Source organism: Astatotilapia calliptera, chromosome 17, assembly GCF_900246225.1.
Source record: "Astatotilapia calliptera chromosome 17, fAstCal1.2, whole genome shotgun sequence".
In the NCBI taxonomy this organism is placed as follows: domain Eukaryota; kingdom Metazoa; phylum Chordata; class Actinopteri; order Cichliformes; family Cichlidae; genus Astatotilapia; species Astatotilapia calliptera.
In genome coordinates this window covers 18,371,275-18,392,674 of record NC_039318.1, presented here as the reverse complement: position 1 = coordinate 18,392,674, position 21,400 = coordinate 18,371,275, and positions in this window count along the sequence as shown.

The window sequence follows — 21,400 nt, the reverse complement described above, 5'->3', positions numbered from 1 at the left end:
CAGAGCAAAAAATAAGTAAAAAACAAGAAAAGTGGATAGTCGGAGCGGAGCGGTCAGGAAGGCGTCTGGACGTGGCCGCGCCATCTTGGGTACTTGTCAAAACTGACCATTGACCATCTCTACATGCTCTATGTCTATCACATTCTAGATACATAAACACTTGCCAGAGCTGTGTTGCAGAATCATTAGTTCATGAGATTTTTACCCTTTGGCTTCATGATGCACAGACAAATCTGCAAGTTGAAATGTAGAAGGTGAAAGTAACACCAACCACCTCCTTGTTAAAGGAACTGTTGAACTTTGTGGGTTTTTGTTCTCATCACCAACTTTAATGCTGACACTCTCTCTTTCACTTCAGTTTTTTTCAGTGCCTCACAAACAGTTGCAGGTTCAGAAGTAGCATATTGTTTTTCCACACACATGGGGGAGAGGAGAGAGAGAGCGAGAGAAACACTTCATAGATGTCAGGCGTCGTGTGGAGGCGAGGAAGAAGGAACCCAAACGCAGGACTCGCAGGTAGATGCAGATTTATTGTGAGGAGTGGATGAACAGAACAAAGGGAGAAAATGGCTGGCTGGCTGGCTGGACAACTGACTGGAAGGCTGAATGGCTGGCTGAACGCAGGCGGAAACGACAACAGAACATCACATGAACATCAATGACACGACACCGATCGGATGGAACTGAGGACTTAAATACACGCTGGGTGATGAATGATTAGAAACCGGTGAGCACGCAGCTGAACTTAGTCTGACTAATGATACATGGAAATAACTGGAACACAATACGCAGGCGGTATGCTGACACGGAAAACATAGATGTGAAAATAAACTGAACATGACAAAACAGAAATCACTGGGTCAACGACCCAGGAACCCTGACAATAGAACTAGAGCAGAAAAGAAAGAGACATTTGATATCACTGGTCAGAGGCGGAGCCAGACATTTGAAACACCCGGGGCTTAGCCCTAAAGGGTAGTATGCATGTGGGATTATTTCTTTTTCTTTTTTTTTTTTTTTTGGGGGGGGGGGGGGGGGGTAGAAATGACTGAAAGATTAATTGGCTCTGTTCTGAGTTTTGTTCAAAAAAGAATGACCTCATATAGGGAAAAATATATATCACATATGCAGGACACCTTAAACTAGTTTTTTAATTAAGCAGCAAGGCAGAACAAGGTCGGGGCTGTATCAAGACACGAGGACTAAACCCCAATTCAACCAGACCCAGAACTGATCCAGAATTAAAACAGGACTACAACAGTTCAAAATCAGGAGTACTGAGGACTTAACCAAGACAGAACAAGAATCAGAACTAGATGATAGTAGCACTAAAAATCATCATAGACCTGCACTACACTTATTTTTTTAATTCTACCAAAGTCCACTATTTAGATTGAGAAAAGTTTATATAATTATTTAGCCTTGAAATATAACAAACCTAAAAAGAAACACTAGGTACGAGATACATGAGGACCTATGATATGGTGATACTTTTGGTAAACAACCATTTGACTAACATGTGTGTCTCACCTGCTCTTGTTCCACCTCTGTTCTGTCCTCATTCTCCTCTCTCTCCCTCTCTGTTCCTCTCTCTCCCTCTTTGTGCTGACAGTCATCAAATATACAGTTGAAACCAGATATTTACTCTTCAGATCAAAACAAAAACACTTTTTTAATTGTAACATCAAATCAGACTAAATGTTTATTTTTTTAGATTGATAAATATAAAAAAACATATTTGTTAACTTTAAGAGAGAGAAACTATCTGTATTTCTTAATTGCAAATGGCACCAAATTGTATTCATACTGAGCCACACTTATGGAGCTCCACAATTCTTTTCCTGGCGTTTTGGTTGATATCTCTTGATGTTCCCATTTCAAAGAAACAGGCTCTGTGTTTTGCCTTACATGCATCCACAGCTGTGCCACCAATTTACTCACATGGACTCTACGAACCTATCAGAAGCTTCAGCTCAGAATGGAATCGTCTGGAGTTTTCTTATTAATTAACAATAAACTTAGTGTATATGTACTCCTACATGAAAGTGATAATAAATAGACAGATCTCTCTCTCTTTATTCTGACATTTAACTAATTCAAAAGATATTTCAATATTTATCTAAAACAAAAGTTTACTCTAAATTGATGTTGTACAGTAAAAATGTTTTATGTTTTCTCCCTAAAGTGTATGTAAATATCTGGTTACAAATGTGAATATCCTGCTGTGTACTCAAATCCCTCTTGTTTTGCATAGAAATATACTGAACAACATACAAAGCATAATATATAAAATAACATTTACCTGAGTTTTTTCTTTGAAAGAACATATTTCAGTACATAACTGAAACCGATTTAGTCGGGGAGGGTAAGAACTGAAAATATGAAATAAACACACGTAAGCTAAGACTCTCTAAAAAAAATAGCATTTGTTCGGCTTTTCATTTCACCATTTGTTGATTCACTTGAAGAGCAAGTAACGTAATATTGGTCAAGTGATCAATTTGATATCAATCTTTCGTGATGCACCGTCATATTTACATTATTTGTACAGTACAAATGATTTGCTTTGGTACCTGGTCAAACTTAAGCTCTCCTTAGTATGGCTGGCTCCGTTTCTCCAACAGCGCACTCACAGGCAGCAGCTGCCCCGCCCCCTCGCTCAGTCGCTTAGTGCCTGAGCTCGGATCATACCAATATCAGGGGGGATTCATGCACAGTCATAAATTCCCACAGTGTGCACTATGTGCTTCGAATATTGTGTGTACTTTTTGTTTTATACAGTTGTCAGCCAGGCATCTAACTATGAAAAAATTGCACTCCAAAATACCCCGGGCTTCTGACAAAACAACCCGGGCTTAAGCCCAGTAAGCCACCCCCACGCTCCTCCCCTGTCACTGGTATAATCTTCTTCTATTTCTCTTTTTAAGTGATGCTGTATTCTCTGTTCATTAACTGTTAGGAACTGAACACAAACGTTTTCTAATCATTCTTCATCATTTCAGCTTTTGTGACCAGGCTACATTTAAAGCAGGACTTTTTTATTCCTGGTCTCTTTCAGGGTCACCACAGCAGACTATCTGCCTCCATCACACCCTACCATCCTTCTCTGTCACACCAACTCACTGCAAGGGTTCACTACATCCATGAATATACTTTCTCCTTACCCTTTCTGCACTTCTTTTCCTGCATGCCTCTCATTAGCGCCATCCCTAATCACCACTTCTTCACTCCACTCCCTTCACTTACATGTCCACTGCAGCCAACTATGGTTTTGGGTTTCTTCTAGCCAATTAATCCAAAGAAATTTTGGATGTGTTGAACTTTGTTCAATCCCTTTGGTCTTGATCTGGGAATTTTTCACGTGTAAGGAAAACGTGTTAATCACTACACCATGGAACCGCAATTTTTAATCTAAAAGCCACAGTTAACGTTTGCTAACAAACAAACTGCCAGGCCATCGATGTAGCTACTAACATTGTAAAGTAATTCAATAGATTTCAATACATATTGAGTGGAAAAAACTAGGGCTGGGTATCTTTACTGATTTCTAGAATCAATTTGATTTGATCCACGATTCTATTAAATTCTATTCATTTGAATCGGGGAAATTTTGCACCAGACAGTCAGAAATATTATAATTCTGATCACGTATCAGTACATATCCATATTTTTATATCTATAAAAAGAAAGCTGATGCTTATGAGACTTTATCAAAGGTGTAAGCATCACAGCAGATTCCTTTGTGTCAAAGTAACTGAGGATAAAACAGAAAAACATGATGGAGATTTTCCTGGCCTGGGTTATTGTAGCAGATAGCCTTAAAAATATTCAGCAATAGAACAAAAACGGAAGAAAACCATTAATCAACATATGAACATTACCTGATGCTGCTTAAGTAAAGCTGAGCAAAGTGACAGAGGTTTTATTAGAGACACAGCTAAGCATTTTGTAATTTTGCCTAATTTAAAAAGTTTAGTATTGAACATCAGAAATGCGACTGTCTTGTTGGAAGTCTGTTAAAGAAAAAAGAAAAAGAAAAACACCGCCCGACAGCACTGTACTTAACAGTCGACTGTTGGGTAATAAGCAAGTGAATAATGCAGAAAACAGGGATTTTTAGATGGGAAACTGTTCTTGAAGTACACTGAGAGAGAGGGAGAGAGAGCTGTGCATGAAGTGTGATTTTACCGTGGTGGAGGCAAAACAGCAAAAGTAAGAGCGAATTTATGACAATGTTTATGTGAAGAGAAATGTGAAGCGTAGTTTGGATCTTCTTCTGCTTCTGGTTCAAGTCAGTTTTGGTTGGAAAGAGACAAAACCTGCAGCTTCAGAATCTAGCACAAAAAAAGACGTAAACACAAAGAGTGTTCAGCCCCGACGGCGTGTCCGTGTACGTGCCTTTGGGTGAGAAAGCCGACATCTCACTGATTCTGATGCGTCGGTGGGTCCGCTCTTTGTGTTTACGTCTTTGGTGGTTGTTGAAATTTTGCAAGATATAACCTGAGATTCTGGCAAAATAAATTTATATTTAAAAATCGATTCAGGATTTGAATGAATCGATTTCGTGCTATTCAACCAAGAATCGATTTTAATCACTAGAGGAGGTACGCGTACCACAGTTCGAGAACCACTGCTCTAGATAAAGCTAATAAAAACTAGAGTCATTTTAGACTATATGTATTGAGATTGTCTCTCAGTCAGAATATTACATTGGTTCACATCACATCTGGCTTCTTTTAACCATAACCCCAACTGATTTCTCTGATTTCAGCTGGGTTGGCTCAATGTAACAAACTTTATTGAAAGGAAAAGGAAAAAAAATCTGATTTCAGATTGATTAAAGTCAATTTGCTGATCGTAGTCAAGCAAGAAATGTTATTAATTCCTGAATTCCAACAAAAAATCCCTCCTTCATAGATGCTGAAGCCCTCGAGCTTCAGGTTCTTGCAGCATCCTGCACATATTTACAACAAACAACTCAGATTCACATATTTTGATAGACTTCCTCTTCCTGTCTGTCACCTCAACCAGACTGTTTCCAGACTGGGTCATGTTAGATTATCTAGACAGATGTTTAGTAACCACACAGTATTTCTACCTCTGCAATTTTGTGTTCCACAAATTCATTTAACACAAAAGTCTTAATCAGGGTATTCACTTTTCATTTCAGTTTTTCTCTTTTTTTCTGTCATTGTTTATTAAATTTAGTTTATTTCAATTGTGTTTCTCCTTGTAAATGATTAGGACGCTAGCATTAACTAGCTAGCCGGTCGTCACGGCAAAGCTACAAGAGCGTCTCTCAGCATGGGCCCGAAAAAAGTTCTGTCAGCCGAGGAAGGAGACGATATTAAGAAGTCGCTGGAGTTTATGACAGAGGAGATTTCTACTGTCAAACTGCAGCAGAAAGCCATCCTGGACCTGGTCGAGGAAGTTAAGGCTCTCCGCATCCAGAACGCCGAGAAGGATCGGTGGCTGGCGTACCTGGAGAACAGAGTGGCGGATTTGGAGCAGTACACACGGATGAACGATGTTATCATCACGGGGCTTCGCATCAAACCCCGGTCATACGCCCGGGCGGTCGCCACTGACAATGTAGGAGGGCCAGGAGAGGAAGATGTCAACTCCACGGAGCATCAAGTGGTTACCTTTCTACGGTCCAAAGGTGTGGAAGTGGATTATAACAACATTGATGCTTGCCACCCTCTACCCCGAAAAAATGACAGTGACAAACCAGCCATCATTGTGAGATTTGCAAACAGAAAACAGAAAACAGCACTGTTAAAACAAGGAAAGAAACTGAAAGGATCCGATGTCTTCATGAACGAACATCTGATAAAAAGAAATGCGGACATTGCCAGGAAAGCACGTTACTTGAAGAAACAGGGAAAAATTCAAAATACATGGACCACCAACTGCAAAGTATTCATTAAACTCAATGGAACACCGGAACAAGCCAAAGTGTTGGTCATCAGAAATATGGAAGAGCTGGACAAATACTGAGGTCAACTTACTCTGGAGGTATGAATACACATGTGACGTGACACACAACACAACACATGGCACAGTCCAAAAGAACTTCATCTGCATCCGGCAACAATATCAACATGACTCATTGGAATTCTCTTTATGATAATCTGGAACTGAGAACATTTCGATACACAGACCATAATGTTCTAGACTTAGAAAAGGATATAGACCCGGAAAATAATTTCTTCTACAACATCAGCTGTAACTGCTGCTACTTCACTGATGAACAGTTTAAGCACACCATCAACACGGAAAACAAATTATCAATAATCCATTTTAATAGCAGAAGTCTGTATGCCAACTTCAACAATATAAAGGAATATCTAAATGAGTTGACAAATCCATTTGGAATTATTGCCATTTCTGAAACATGGATCAATGCGGAGAAAGGAATGGACTTTGGACTGGAGGGATATGAAGTGAATTTTGTAAATAGAAGGAACAAGAGTGGAGGGGGAGTAGCTGTGTATGTGGATAAAAACCTAAACTACAAGGTGGTAGAAAGTATGACAACTGTAATTGATAATTTACTAGAATGTATAACAATTGAAATTTATAAGGAAAAAGAAAAAAATGTAATAATTAGCTGTATATATAGAACACCTGGCTCTAGTATTCAAGTATTTAATGACTTCATAGAGGAAATATTCTCTAAAACAAATCAAAAAGTTATGTTTATCTGTGGTGATTTTAATATTGACCTGTTGAATCCAAAAAAGCATAAAATGACCGACGAATTCCTAAACACTATGTACAGTTTGAGTTTACATCCTAAAATAACCAGGCCTAGCAGAATTACACCACATTGTGCCACCTTACTTGACAATATTTTCACTAACAATATGGAAAACAACATTGTGAGCGGATTATTAATTAATGACATCAGTGATCACCTACCAGTTTTTGCAGTTTATGACACTAATTATAAGAAAAATCAGCATGAAGAACAACTGAGATACAGACGTGTAAGGACGGAAGAAACGATGACTGCATTTAAGAACGATCTATTAAATCAGGACTGGAACAATGTGTACAAAGAAGCTGATATTGATATTGCATATGGCATATTTTTAAGAATATTCATGGAGTTGTACGATAAAAACTGTCCAACAATAAAATACAACAGAAAGCACAAATATTCAGATAGACCATGGCTCACTAAGGGTTTACAAAATGCATGTAAAAAGAAAAATACACTCTATAGGGAATACCTAAAACAAAGAACAAAAGATGCTGAAAATAAATATAAAAAATACAAAAATAAGTTGACCAATATTATACGTGTATGTAGAAAGGAGTATTATAGTAAAATATTGAACAACAATAAACATAATATGAAAGGAATATGGGATGTTTTAAACGGTATCATTAAAAATAATTCTGGACAACAAAGTTATCCACAATACTTTATCGATAATGGCAATATTATGGAAAACACTGCTGATAAGGTCAACAGCTTTAATCATTATTTTGTAAATATTGGACCAAAACTGGCAGAACAAATTCCTGAGTCACTGCCATCAGTAGACTGTAGTGAAAACCTGATTGATAGGAACCCTAACTCAATGTTCCTCACATCAGTGGAGGAAAAAGAAATAATTGACATTGTACATGTCACGGCGAGTGAGAAGAGCCGTGTAGAAAAGGAAAAGGAGGATCCACACGCAGGCAGTCGTGAAGGTGTAAAAGGTGATTTATTGGACACAAAAGGAGAGGCAAACGGCAACACGGAGAACTAAACTATACTGGGAAACAACTAAAACTACAAAGCACAAACCTGAATGAGAATGAGCAGAGGAGAATGATGATGGACAGCAGGGAGAACACACGGGTGAGACATGGTAGATACACAGACGGACCAGCAACTACAATAACGGAGGACATGACTTAAATACACCCAGAGAAACACAGGGGAATTACACACAGGTGGTGGACACAGCTGGGAATGATCAACAAGACGAGACAGAGGTAAAACTGAACACACTCACATGAGACCCAGACCTTCACAATAAAACAGGAAATGAGAACACCACACCAAGATGCAGACCTGACACTGAGAGACAGACAGAATGACACATGGAACCTGAACTAAACTAAACGTGAGATACAACAGAGAACAAATCCTTAAACATGAAACTCAAATAATAATCATAATCATCATCATAAACACCACAAGAGAACAAGAAAACAATCCCTGATGCAAACTAAAACCAAAACATAATAAACTCAAAATACTGGGTCCAACGGACCCAGAACCGTGACAGTACACATGTGTAAATATAAAACATCTACTGATTGTAATGATATTGACATGAAAATCGTCAAGAAGGTCATTGAAGGAATTGTAGGACCTCTAACATATATTTGCAACTTATCATTTCAGACGGGAAAAGTGCCAAACAAAATGAAAATAGCTAAAGTTGTGCCGCTGTATAAAACCGGGGATAGACGCCACTTCACAAATTACAGGCCTGTTTCTTTACTACCACAATTCTCCAAAATCCTAGAAAACCTGTTTAATAAACGATTAGACAAATTCTTAGATAAATATAAATTACTCTCTGACAGTCAATATGGATTCAGATCAAAAAGATCAACATCTCTGACATTAATCGAATCAATTGAGGAGATTATGAATGCTATAGATCAGAAACAGTATGCAGCTGGAGTATTTCTGGATCTCAAGAAAGCATTCGACACAATCAATCATGACATATTAATTAATAAACTGGAACGGTATGGGATTAGGGGGGTTGTACTGCAATGGGTGAAAAATTATTTAAGTGACCGGAAACAATTTGTGAAGCTGGGTGTCCATTCCTCATCATGCTTGGACATTGCTTGTGGTGTTCCACAAGGCTCTGTACTGGGTCCAAAATTATTTATTATTTATATAAATGATATTTGTAAGGCATCTGATATATTAAAATTAGTATTATTTGCAGATGACACAAATATTTTTTGTTCTGGGGGGAATCTAAAGGAGCTGCTGGATACAATTACGTCTGTCATGGTCCTGGGTCGGTGACCCAGCGCTTTTAGTTATCATTTTCTAGTTTATGATGATGATGATTATTATTGTTTGAGTTCTGTGTGTTATATTTGGTCTGCCTTTGAGTCTGTCTCTGTCTATGGTGTCACCCCATCTGTTTGTGAATCTGTCTGTTTAGTTCAATGTCTTGCCTGGTTCCATGTGTCTGAGTTTCCTGTTTTATTGTGAAGGTTTGTGTCATATGTGAGTGTGCTCAGTTACGTTTCCCCTGTCTCGTCAGCTGTGATTTCTCCCAGGTGTGTTCCCCTTCTGTCTCTCATCCCTTGATTACTGCCGTCTGTGTATTTAAGCCCTGTGTTTCTCTGTGTCAGTGTCGCGTCGTACCCTCAACTAGCTGTGTGTTCTGCTTCTATGTCCCTAGTGTTTGGTCTCCGGCTCCAGTTTAGTGTTTCCTTCCAGTGTTTCAGTCCTTGGTTCCTCTGTTCTGACTTTTGGTTTTCTTTTGGTGAGTTTAGTTTGTACGAGGTTTTTCCCAGCAATAAAGCTGCGCCTTAAGTTTCACTTCCGTGTCTGAGTTCTGCATTTTGGGTCCACCACTCCTGCTTGCCTGCCACACAGCGATTCATGACAACTTCAGAAATGTGCAAAATTAAAAAATGGTTTAACAGGAACAAACTATCGCTAAATCTAAGTAAAACTAAAATTATCTTATTTGGGAATTCCCTTAGAAATGCACAAGTGCAGATTCATGTAGATGGTGTGGAAATTGAAAGAGTACTTGAACATAAGTTTCTTGGTGTGATTATAGATGATAAATTAAACTGGAAGTCTCATATAAATCATATACATAACAAAATTTCAAGAAGTGTCTCAATCTTGAGTAAAGTAAAGCACATTCTGGACCACAAATCACTCCACATTCTCTATTGTTCCCTGATTGCACCGTATTTGAATTACTGTGCAGAGGTTTGGGGCAATACTAACAAATGTTCGCTATCATCAATCTTTATATTACAAAAAAGGGCCATAAGGATAATCCATAAAACTGGTTACAGAGATCATACAAATCCACTATTCTTAAAATCAAAAATTCTAAAATTCACAGATCTGGTTCATTTTCTCACAGCACAAATTATATATAAAGCAATAAATAACCTGCTTCCTGACAATATTCTAAAAATGTTTTCTAAAAGGGAACGGGGATACAATTTGGGGGGAATTAAATTTAAAACATCCTCGTATCCGTACAACATTAAAAAGTTTTTGCATCTCTGTGTGTGGAGTGAAGCTGTGGAACAGACTAAGTAAAGATATGAAGCAATGTCCAAGCATGGCGCAGTTTAAAAAGCGGTTTAAGGATATGGTTTTTACAGGGTACAGGGAAAAGGTAGAGATTTGATAGGGTGTTCTTGTCTAATATTTTCATGTGTGTGCGCATGCACGGGTTTGTTGGTATGGATATATATATATATATATATATATATATATATATATATATATATATATATATATATATATATATATATAATTGTAGGCTGTGTATCCTTGAGGTGTTAATGGGGTTATTGAAAATGTGTATATGTGCGTATGTGTGTATATACGTATGGATAGATAGAAACATATATGTGTATATATTTAAAAAAAAAAAAAAAAAATTACACATAACATATAATGTAATTGCAAGGAGGTATTTCTGTAGTCTATTGATACTAGATAGTGGAAAAGGGGTGGGATTAAATAAGCTTATGCTTCTTCCTGCTCCTTTTTGAACATGGACGTTATTTGGAGTTGTGGTTGCTCGTTTTCCTTTTGTTTGCTTTGTTCATTTGTCTCTTTTAATTCTATTTTTTTTAAATACTTTTTCAACATGTTCAAAATAAAGATTCAATCAATCAATCAATCAATCAATTATTTTGGTGATATTAAAATTAAATAATAAAGGATTTCTGGTGTGATTGTAAAAACAAAAATAGTTAGCAACTTTTCAGCATATTAGCACTGTCCTTAAGGTGGGGGCTGTGGAAGGCAATAGGCTTTTCTGGTTTTTAGTTTTTACTTTCTGCTCACTGCAGTTTCAATCAGCCCTTTTTTCTGTTTCCTTTCCAAATTTCAAGCTGCAGTTCATGAGGGGTTTTTTTTCCCCAGCTCATCTCTTATGAGGTTTTCCTGTACATCGTTGGCTACCGAGCAGCTCTGTATGTTTCACTTCTGTGTGTTCCTTATTTCACATTCACTGTCTGGGCAGTTTATCAGAGCACATAAAGCTGCACATCCTCACACTCTGAGCTTCACTGCTTCATCTCCTGTGAGTCTAAAAAGTGAAGATGGGGAAAGTTAATGGATGCCTAAAGTGTTATTTTGTACAATGTGCTGTTTGTGGTAAGTGGAAACTTAAAAAAACAAACAAAAAAACGTGTCTGTGAAGGTTCTCAGTCATCCAGGTCATCGTAGTCAAAGGAGCTTGCAAAGAAAAGCGTCTGGACTTCTTTAAGTTGCTTGAAGACGTTTCACCTCTCATCCGAGAAGCTTCTTCAGTTCTAAGGTCAAATGGTGGAGAGTCCCAGATATAAACCTAGTGGGAGTTTCCCCCCACAGAGGGACAAAAGGACCCCCTGATGATCCTCTAATCGCCTGAGCCAAGGTGTGAAACTGGGTGTGGGTCCCAATCAGCCAGAGTTTCGGGTGTGTTCATTGTGAAACCTGGCCCCACCTTATCATGCGAATTCCTGAGGTCAGATGGCCCAGGATGTGAGTGGGCGTTAAGGCGTCTGGGAAGGGATCTCAAAACTGGATTATAGATGGCAGAGAGTTGGTGTCGTAAACCCCCGCCTCTGTTCAAAGATGGTCGCTCACAGTGGACATAGATGGCTTCTTTCACTCCTCTTTCAAACCATCTGTCCTCTCTGTCCAAAATGTGAACACTGGCATCCTCGAAAGAGTGTCCTTTATCCTTAAGATGCAGATGGACTGCTGAGTCTTGTCCTGTGGAGGTGGCTCTTCTGTGTTGTGCCATGCGCTTGTGAAGTGGCTATTTGGTCTCTCCAATGTAGAGGTCTGAGCATTCCTTGCTGCACTGTACAGCATACACCACGTTGTTAAGTTTGTTTTTTGGAGTTTTGTCTTTCGGGTGAACCAGTTTTTGTCTGAGCGTGTTGCTGGGTCTGAAATACACTGGGATGTCATGCTTGGAGAAAACTCTCCTGAGTTTTTCTGATACACCGGCTACATAGGGGATGACAATGTTGTTGTGTCTGTCTTTCTTATCCTCCCTCGCTGGTGTCTGGTCTTCTTTTCTGTGCCTCTTTGCTGACTTTAAGAATGCCCATTTAGGATAGCCGCACGTTTTGAGTGCTTCCTTAATGATAGGTTTGTAGCTTGAACCCATCCGCTGGAACGTTAAGGACAATCTGCTACGCAGCAAAAAGCAAGACACAAGGCACCAAAGTTCTCTGGTTTACTCATGCATGAGGGAGACCTGGCTGGAGCCAAGCGTCGTTCCACCACTTGACCACCATCAGACTCTCAGCCAGGCTCCCCATAGCACTCCTTTTATTGTGGTTACATGAATATGCATAGGGTCATTAACATATAGCATCTCACATAGGTATACATGTGAACAAAGAATACTGTGTGTGTGTGTGTGTGTGTGTGTGTGTGTGTGTGTGTGTGGGGTACTGCTGATCAAAGGGTCATAAAAGCACACAAGCAAACATCCTTGGTCAGGAAGAGGGTAGACCCCCCAGTGAGGAGGTCCAGCAGTTCATCTAAACAAAAAGCACTTAGACTAGAACAGACGTAGCTACGTTAATCCTACCATAAAACAATAAGACAAGGTACGACCTCTTCCCATGCTCCCAGGATGTAGCCTGTTAAAGATCACACAACCTATCACTACACAATTGATTATACACCTCTAAGAATATATGGTTAAATATTTCCTAATACAAATGACAATAATAAAATCTAAACCCATCACTTTACATGTGTGTGTTCCTTCTTTTTTCCTTCAGGCTTAGAGGGAACATGTTCTGCACGGTGGTGTAGGGTCCTAATTACTCCAAGTTTGTGTTCCAGAGGGTGATGGGAGTCAAAGAGGAGGTACTGGTCCGTGTGTGTGGGCTTCCGGTAAACTTCGATGTTGAGTTTGCCGTACTCTTCAATGTGCACAGCGCACCTCGTAGACTTTTTCTCCCAGCTGTACAAAGCATAGCGTAAAAAGCAAAACACTTTTTTGTGTGTGTTATTTGATACTATGCAGTATTCTAGTCCTCTTATATGGGGCATATTATATATAAAAGAAGCAGCTTCGTAAGCTTTAGGAGTGTGCAGTAGTTGAAAATAAATGAAAAATACTAAAACTATTAAAGTTCAAGAACAACTCAGTTGTCTGGTTTTAAGAACATCAAATACTGATCATAACATAATTATTGGACTATAAAATGTTTATTGGCCCAAGATGATGAACAAGAATAAGAGTAACAAAATATAATGGTGATTCTAAAAAAAGGCCTAACTGAGACACTGGGTAGAGAATGGATAGAGAGAGTAAATTGTGATTGGCTGGTTTAAAAGGGATTGTGCCTAAATCAATGTTCTTCTTCAGAATGGGCTAAAGGCAAATCTACTTGAGGTAAAAAAGCAAAAAAAAAAAAAAAAAGGAAGACGTGAAACGAAATAACCTTAGTAACCTTATTTAAAAGTGAGTGAAAGATTGATGATAGAGAGCATGATAGGGAGTGGCTATGTATCAGTGGATCTTATGCAAACACAGTGACTGGATATCTAAGGTTGGAAGATGGAGACGAGTGGACACATGACAGAACATAAATTGGAAAACGTGTAGATGTTCTGGGTTAGTTCCTGGAAGTTCTTCAGGATGAACAGACGAGAAGATCAGATCTCAGAAGTCAATGATTGGAAATTCCAGCAGAGAGACGTTAAGAGGGATCAAACCACCACTCAAATTAACACAAAGCAATGGGAGAAGATACATCTTCAGGCATGGATTTGCCCGTTTCTCCTCTAACCCCCCTCCTCCTAAAGATGAGAACAAAATCATTGTTAGCTCAGAGCAGGCTAATTAGACACATAAGATTCAGGTGAAATGACGATTATTATTTTGTGATTGTTATAAGCATAAATTTTTCCTTTGCTTTGCTCTTAACCAAATTGATTTAATAAAACTTTCTGCCAAATCTAAATTGTGCACTTTCATTTTTTAACCCTTCGTGAAACAGTAAAAGAAAAATTTCAGTATTAAAGTTACTCTACCCCTTAAAATACAACACACCCTTGGGGACACTATCCAGGCTTCTAATTATTGACGACTGGTTACTAAGAAGCGCCTAATCGAGAGGGCCACTGCTGTTAACAAGTGAGGCTGATAATACCAATTCTGGAAGTGTAGCAGTTGTGTTGAAGCACCTGGTTTTTCTTAAATAATTTATTTTGGGTTGTAACCTCCTGCCTACATGTTCTGAGTCTGTGTGTGTTTGTGTATATGGTATGCTGTGTGATGACGTGGGAGCATGCATGTGTGCTCCAGTCGCAGTACTGTAGCATGTCACGTTGCTCTTAACTGAATAAAAGTTTCTTAAGGCCATTAGTTTTGATATGAATATGACCGAACTGCTGTATTTTATTCTGTAATTTTTGATTCATCCAGTGTGAGTATTGATCTGAGTTCGCTAACTGAAGTTTTTAACAATTTATCTCCAGGGTATAACTCAGGGGTGGGCAATTCCAGGCCTCGAGGGCCGGTGTCCTGCAGGTTTCAGATCTCACCTTGGATCAACACACCTGAATCACATGATTAGTTCATTACCAGGCCTCTGGAGAACTTCAGGACATGTTGAGGAGCTAATTTAGCCATTTAAATCAGCTGTGTTGGTTCAAGGACACATCTAAAACCTGCAGGACACCGGCCCTCGGGGCCTGGAGTTGCCCAACCCTGGTATAACTGTAACGCTAGCATGGTAAGTTAGCCTGGTCCCTAGCAGCGGGTGAAAGGAATTTCTGGTGTGCATTCTGCTCATGTGTCAGGGAAGCCATGGGCCAGCAGCTCGTGGTTTTCTGTATTTCTCTGTCATAGGATAGAGATGTTTGTTCAGTAAAAATGTGACTTTCATAATCATAGGTGTTTGTTAATATTATTTTAGTGGATTTAAGCTTAAAGGTTGAATTGTGAATTTTTGTCATATTTCAAAGCACCATAATCTGGGATCCTGGTTATTTATTTGTATTTTGGTTATCTTATGGTTACACCTTTGTATTATTTTTCTAAGTTGTGTTTTCAGTGATACCTAAAAAACTCACACATTGCATACTCATTTTTGTAACGTCAAGTTGCTTTTTAGAAGAAGTGCAGTTTTTTAAGAGGTTGATGCTTGTTTGTCTCTGGCACACCACACCACCCAGCAATGTATTAAAACAAAGATTAAAGCTTTTTTATTAAAAACAAAACAAAACAAACAAGCAAAACCAAAAATCCAAAAAAACAAACAGCAGTTTGACCCAAAACAGGTGTGCAAAAAGATCCAAAAAACCTGGCAACTGGAGGAATGGGTTGAAAGTCCCAGGGCTGGCAATTTGACAACGAAGAGAGAAAATGATGGTGGTTCATATGTTCAGGGACTAATTAGAAGACTGGAAACAGGTGTGCACAGAGAGGTCAGGTGATAGCTGAAGGCAAGAAACACTGAGGATTGTAAGACAGCAGAAACGTGTCTGCAATGATAGTGATGGAATATGACTGGAGGACTAATGTGGTTAAAGTGGAGAAGAGAATTTTAATCCAAAGATAATTTAATAACGTTCTAAAAGGGATCTGTCACAGAGTACAAGCACAGAGTCTGGATGTTACGGTTGTTTAACACCAATCAAATCAGCACAACTGCCTCTTTTTATCTAACTAACCAGTGCTCATCTCCATCTGTCTCTTTCCTTGTCTGCTGCTGCAACTAATAACTGCTTTTATCACATCCAGAGTTTAAAACTGTTTAAAACTCAGAATTTTTTGTGTCATGAAAGTGTCTCTTTCTTTTTCCCTGGTTAAATCACCATGGTAATGGCAGGTTTTGTTCAGAGTTTTGGTTTAAAATGATCTGAAACCACCAAAGTCTCAGAGCTCTAATGTGCAGCCATCACCTTAGAGATAAACAGCAGCACTGAGAGTGCACTCGTTGATAAAATAATGACTTAAATTCAAATGTTTATTTTACTGCTCGTTGCAATAAATAAATTGCTGCCGAAAAAGTTTTTCGGCAGCATTTATTCCTTGTCTTATTAAAAGCAGTGTTTCATTTTACTTTATCACCATTTTATGTTATTAAGATTATCTCTTGGTGTTTTACTGGAACAGGTGACACTCATAGGGATCATTTTGTGTCCGAAAACCACATGACTTAACCTAAAGCAGAAAGCAATGATTAATAGAGAAAGTAGATAAATACTGTCATGATAACATACCATCAGCTGACTTTCACCAGATAGCAAAATGAGTGTGAAAGTGGTGACCCCCTTGTCTGGGGCTCTCCTCAGCTCTTTCCGGGAGGGTGGCATGGTTGCCCCTCCGTTGGCCTTCCTTGGACTCTTGCGCTCTGGGGCTCTCTGGACGTCTGGAGCCTGGATCTCCTCCATGCCTGCTTCATGCCCTGGGGGACGGGGCTATGGCTTCCCACACCCTCTAGCAGATCGTTACATGAAGAAACCTTTTGAATACAAGTGCACTCATGCTCACAAGTGTACACAGACACAAACTACGCCTTTCTTGGCTGCTACCTCAAAGCACACTGTGCCCTGGTGATCAATAATATTCAATATTTAATACTTACTGTTATATACACATAGATTATCAAGATGGTGTTGTTTATTATATTGCCCTCTTTTTTGCTTGTTTGCTTGCTTTGCCTGTTTCTCAACAGGTGATCCAGGTGGTGTGTGTGTGTGTGTGTGTATACATACAAACATGTATTTTTTGCCCCATCTTTTTTTGTGCCCTTTATCACCCTTTTTCTTTCCCTCCCTCTCTTTCTTTCTCCCTTTTCTTTCCCCCAGTCATGTCTGTCCCATATTTAACAACTGAAAATAAAATAAAATACATAAGCAATAAAAACAAAGGTAAATCACATGGACCAATACGGCAAGGCCTGGATGATCCACTTGGTATAGTAAATCCATTGGGCATCTTTCTTGGCCTTCAGACAATAATTTGGCAAAAGACCCAAACGGGACAGGCAAAAAAAAAAAAGTGTGAGAAACAGGGTATCTAATAGCGCTGGGTGTCATCACTCATTTCTAGAATCGATTCGATTCCCATTCACAAGGTCCCGAATCAATTTGATCCACGATTCGATTCGATTCGAATTGGGGAAATTTTGCCTCAGACAGTCAGAAATATTATAATTCAGATCATGCTTCAGTACATTTCCATATTATTATATCTATAAAAAGAAAACTGACACTTGTGAGACTTTATCAAAGGTGAAAGCATCACAGCAGATGCCTTTGTGTCAAAGTAACTGAGGATAAAACAGAAAAACATGAAGGTGATTTTCCTGGCCTGGCTTTTTATACAAATATTCTGCAGTAGATCAAAACCAAAGGAAAACCATTAATCAACACATGAACATTTCCTGATGCTGCTGACATGAAGCAGAGCAAAGTTACAGAGGTTTGATTAGAGACGCAGCTAAGCGTTTTGCAATGTTGCATAATTTAAAGTTTAAATTTGTTCAGTATTGAACAGCAGAAATGAGACTTTCTTTTTGGAAGTAACTAAAAGGAAAACAAAAAACAGCAGCCGACAGCACTCTAAACAACGGTAGACTTGTGCGTAACAAGCAAGCGAATAATGCAGAAAACAGATTTTTAGATGGGAAACTGTTCTTGAAGTATACTGAGAGAGAGAGAGAGAGCTGTGCATGAAGTTTAATTTTATTGGGGTGGAAGCAAAACAGCAAAAGTCGGAGGGAATTCATGACGATGTTTATGTGAAGCATAGTTTGGATCTTCTTTTGCTGCTGGTTCAGTCAATATTGTTTGGAGAGAGATAAAAACCTGCAGCTTCAGAATTTAACGCAAAAAGGAGGTAAACACAAAGACACCAGAATCAGCGAGCTGTCGGCTTTCAGCCTCAACCGTGTCCGTGCCGTCGGGTGAGAAAGGCGACATCTCGCTGATTCTGATCCGTCGGCGGGTCCGTGCTTTGTGTTTACGTCTTTGTGCAGAATCCGTGTACCTGCTCTCATTTACTGTTTTAGCTGTTTGGTGGTTGTTGAAAATTTGTGAGGTTTACCCTGAGATTCTGGTATTTCGGGCAAAAAACATTTATATTTAAAAAAATCGATTCAGGATTTAATGAATCGATATCACGTTAACTAAGCTAGAATCGATTTTAATCGATAAATCGATTATCAAAACCCAGCCCTAGTATCTAATGTGCATTAGACTCATGTTACATTGCGGGCCACATAAAGCCCACTTTGATCTTATGTGGGCCACACCAGTGAAAGTCCCAGTTCTCCCAGTATACAGAAATTTAACTACACATTTAATGAATGAGGTATATTAATAAGAAAAAGAAGCGAAATTTCAATTGTATGTCTCATATTTTCTATATCGTAAAGAAAAGCTGCTGTAGAAAATGAAAGAAATCTGACAACACAACTCTTTTGGCTTACAGTGTAAGTAAAATCACATTTAATGTTAATCAGAGTGCTTAACATCGAATTTTTTGCAACCGAGATGCAGATATTTATATTGTACTTTAGGCACTGTGCTGACTGCTGAGATTCAAGAAAAACAAAAACAAAACAACAACTATGATTATATTATAAAGTACAAAATAAATAAAAATCCTGCACAAACACTCAACGAATTAAAGCCAGTATAATGGCATAAAAACCATTTTAAGCATCTTGAAAGTTCATTCAGGCACGGTGGTTAGCACTGTTGCCGCACAGCAAGAAGGTCCTGAGTTCAATTCCACCATCAGGCCGGGGTCTTTCTGTGTGGAGTTTGCATGCTCTCCCCGTGTCTGCGTGGGTTCCCTCCGGGTACTCCGGCTTCTTCCCACTGTCCAAACACATGCAGCTTGTGGGGATAGGTTAATTGGATAATCCAAATTGCCACTAGGTGTGAATGTGCGAGTGAATGTGAGTGTGAATGGTTGTCTGTCCCTGTGTGTTAGCCCTGCGACAGACCGGCGACCTGTCCAGGGTGTACCCCGCCTCTTGCCCTATGACAGCTGGGATTGGCTCCAGCGCCCCCCGCAACCCTGAAAAGGATAAGCAGTAGCGAATAGATGGATGGATGGAAAGCTCATTCAGACATTAACTTTCTGCTGTTTTAATGGAAGGTTGTATAGTTTAAAAAACAACAACAAAACACACTTACCTCATCAAAAATCTATTGTTTTTCTATCATAAACTCAACAAAAATATAAACGCAACACCTTTGTTACTGCTCCCATTCCCCATGGGATGGACGTAGAGACCTAAAATTCATTCCAGATACACAATATAACCATCCCTCCCAAACAGTGGTCACAAATTAGTCCAAATGTGTGGTAGTGGGCACATCTGCTATATTGAGATAATCCATCCCACCTCACAGGTGTGCCACATCAGGATGCTGATCTGACATCATGAGTAGTGCACAGGTGTACCTCAGACTGCCCACAACAATTTTTGTTGAGTGTATAAAAGCTTTCCCTTATTTATTATCTTATTTTATTATTATATAATTCTAAATAAAATAATGGAATTTTAAATAAATTAAAATTAAATGTTGCTGTAGAAAGAAAAATGAAAAATGAAAAAATAAATCATGTACTTTTGATCATATTTTGTACTTTAGAATAAAACAGCTGCTGCCACTAGATGGCAGCACAGTCAAACTAAATGCTGCATGTCTGCAGTGCAGCCCTGTTTATGGCTGATGTGAATTAGATCAGTTCTAATGTTGAGGCCACTCAATTGTCTATCCTTATTAATTGTGATAGTCATCCCAGAACATAGAAAGACATAAAAAAACATTGTTCTTATCTTTTTCAGTCACAGTAAGATGTCAAATTCAGCTGCATTGATAGGACATCTATTTAGTTTACTCCTACACATGTCATGATTGTTGATGACCCTCACCCACTGTCATCACAATCTTTGTCTGTTTTTGCTCTTTTAAAAAATACTGTCTACTCTTTGCAATCAGAGGACAAAAGAAATAATAAATCTGTAACATACATAAATATCTACGTTTTTCAGTATAAAAAATATCATCTTGTCACATCTTGTCACATTATTATGCCAACTCAAAGTTCACAGCTAAGCTTGCCTACCTCTGTGACATTTTTTCACTGCCGAACCAGCTGAACATCTCACTTCAAGTTAGAAACAGCAACATGTTTTTTGTTGCAGGCAGAGTTGAAGCCTTCAAGAGGAACTTGCTTTGTGGGCTAAGAGGACCCAGGAAAAGTCTCACTTCTTTGAAAACTCCCTTCAGGTGTCTGTCAACACCTTTCACAACTGGCAGAAAAATTTGATGAATATTTCCCCGAGGAGCCATGAGAAGGACACACATGGATTTTGGACCCATTTTTTTTGTGGATCCCACTAAAAATGATGTTGCTTTGCTCTCACATCTGGAATCCCAGCTTCTGGAAGTTTCCACCGATAGCGCTTTAAATTTGCAGCAGGCCAAACTGGAACTAGGTTCCTTATGGATTCCTGTTTCAAAGGAGTACCCATGTCTGGCACTGAGAGCTGTGAAACTCCTCCCATTTACAACTACATATCTGTGTGAATCAGGATTTTCCATTGTGGCCACAACCAAGACCAGAGAACAGACTCAGAGCAACACTGGAAGCTACTATGAGAGGGAGCCGTTCCCCCATTCTACCCAGACTGGATTTGACGGTGTTTGCTGTTGTTCATTTGCTGAAGTAACTTTTAGATTAACTCACAGATTATACGGCTATGTTTTCATTTGCACTTTATTTAAATTTTATAACAGTTTATTCCTTTATTTATGCAATTTCTATTTTTCCCTTTTTTCTTGTCTTTCTTGCTGTTGTAACATTGAATTATCAGTTATTTTTGTGGTATTAAGTCTGACTTGAGCCTTTCAATTTCTACATGCAGTTTGATTTGTTCCATGAATTGTTCACCTGTTTTGTTTTATGTGCTTGTTCACATAGACACAATAAATAAATGTCTTTGTGATTATTACACTGCATCATGTTATTATACATAGTTATACTTGTATAACTATGCATATGACAAATAAAGAACCTTGAACCTTGAACCTTGAAGATACAACATGTGAGCATGATGCAGAAACACTGTCATCTTCTTTGGCCAAAGCTTATTTAAAAGATTGAGACAA